The sequence below is a fragment of the Microtus ochrogaster genome, linkage group LG4 (assembly GCF_000317375.1).
Source record: "Microtus ochrogaster isolate Prairie Vole_2 linkage group LG4, MicOch1.0, whole genome shotgun sequence".
Lineage (NCBI taxonomy): Eukaryota > Metazoa > Chordata > Mammalia > Rodentia > Cricetidae > Microtus > Microtus ochrogaster.
Window position 1 is genome coordinate 15,847,011 of NC_022030.1, and position 2,432 is coordinate 15,849,442.

The window sequence follows — 2,432 nt, forward strand, 5'->3', positions numbered from 1 at the left end:
TTGGATTTTTCACGTTTGACTCTTGCAGCATTTGACAACTAGACCTGGCACATGCTTCTCTTCCACTGCATTTTAAACTGTGGAACAATTGTGGGAAAGTTTGGGGTGAGAAGTGAGTTACAGTGAGAATTACTGATCTCCACAGTAAATATCTGTAACCAATAATGAACTATGACAGAGTGAAAAACGATGGCATTTGAACAATTCTGACACCTTAGTTCAAGAGAAGCCAGGTGATGGGATAAGAATTTGATAAGGGAAAAACAAGGAATTTCAAAATGGGTGACTGGGAACAGGGTCACAGCTCAGAGGACAGGTAAGTGCAAACTGATGAGATAACACAGAGACCAGGAAAGCAAGGAGTCATGGTTTGGTGCTTGTGATGGCTGATGGCAAAGGGAATCTCAGAATATACAGAGCTGCTGCAAGAGAAGGGCACAGATTCACATTCAAGAGTGAGGAATATGGAAGGCCAGCCAATGTACTTGTACCTGAGAAAATCATCTGCAACACTTTAGCTCCCACATAAGGAATTTAAAACAAGTTTTGCTCAAAAAACCTTCAGTAGCATGAGTGGGAGTTTAATAAGCCAATCCCGTAAAGCACATTTTATGTGGATTAAAGTCATTTTATTGGCCACATTATTAAATCATACATAGATAGAACCACACATAGGCTAACAAAATCCTTTGTTTTGAACAATATCTTTCTTAAACCGAAAAGATAAAAAATATATCCAAATAAGTTTTATATTTAGTCAAGGTAAAGTCAAAAGGTCAAACACATTAGACCTTTAGGGCTACGCTCAAGCCTTTAGTAGCTGAATAGCACATTGAACTTCTGAGCAGGCTACATTTTGGAAAAATTAGACTGTTTATCTTTTATTTCATATCATATATGTATACATATTAAATAAGTTAATAGAAAATGCTATGATAAAATATCTTCACAAAATCAATTTAAGGCAAAAGGGTTTATTTTGGCTTATGGCTCCAGAGGGATACAGCTCATCATGAAGGGAAAACATGAATGCATGGTATCAGGTAAGAAGCATGACTGGTCACATTGCACTCACAGTCTGGAAGCAGAGAGTGAACATAAAATGGAACCAGGTTATACAGCCTGAAGACCCACCTCCAGTGACACACATGCTCCACCAAGGTTAACTGCCTTAACATTCCACACCCATTCCAAACAATACCAACAACTAAGGGCTACATATTCAACTACATCTTTATATGAAAATGTACACACATACTACACATGCAAACACACCACACACATACACAATACACATGCCACATACATACATATTACACATGAACATACACCACATACACATATAACACACATACACATATACCACACACATGTATACCACACATGCACATATACAGGCATATGACACACGCATACAGACCACGTACATACCACATGTGCATACACACATCACATACTACATATACAAACATACTCGATGTGGGAATTCCCCTCTGTATGCTGTGAATACCATTCGTTAATAAAGAAACTGGCTTGGCTTCTTCCTCGGCGCTACCTGCTAGGTGGCTGCCATCTCCTTTGCGGCATCATGGCTGTCCTCCAGCCTCTGGTGAAGCCCAAGATCGTCAAAAAGAGGACCGGCACCAGTTAGACCGATACGTCAAGATTAAGCAAAACTGGCAGAAACCCAGAGGTATTGACAACAGGGTGGGGAGAAGATTCCAGGGCCAGATCCTGATGCCCAACATTGGTTACATGAGCAACAAGAAAACCAAGCACATGCTGCCTAGTGGCTTTCGGAAGTTTCTGGTCCACAACGTCAAGGAGCTGGAGGTGCTGCTGATGTGCACAAGTCTTACTGTGTGAGATTGCTCACAATGTTTCCTCCGAGAACCGAAAAGCCATCGTAGAAAGAGCAGCACAGCCGGCCATCAGAGTCACCAATCCCAACGCCAGGCTGCACAGAGAAGAGAAGGAGTAGATGGCTTGCGTGCATGTTTTATTTGTGTTTAAATAAAACCACAAAAACTGCAAAAAAAAAGAAAAAAGAAAGAAACTGGGTTGGCCTAATAAGGTAGAGGAGATGTAGGTGGGGAAAATTAAATTGAATGCTGGGAGAAGGGAGGAGAAGTTAAGGAGAAGCCATGTAGCCCTGCTGGACCTAGGCGGAGCTTTATCCGGTAAGCCACAACATGTGGTGATACACAAATTACTAGAAATGGGTTAAATTAATATGTAAGAGCCAATAATAAGCTAGAGCTAATGGGCCAGGCAGTGATTTAAATAATTTAAATAATATAGTTTCTGTGTGGTTATTTTGGGAGTCTGGGCGGCCAGGAAACAAACAAGCAGCCTTCTACCACACATACTCTACACACGTACACCACATACACACACTCACATATGCAGATCACAAATACCATCCCCCCACA

The 2,432-nt window shown here is 41.1% G+C and overlaps 1 pseudogene; it reads left to right on the top strand.

Annotated features, from left to right (window-relative positions):
* Nucleotides 1–1,588: 1,588 nt before the first annotated feature.
* LOC101991387 lies at nucleotides 1,589–1,981 on the top strand (annotated as a pseudogene).
* The last annotated feature ends 451 nt before the right edge of the window (nucleotides 1,982–2,432 follow it).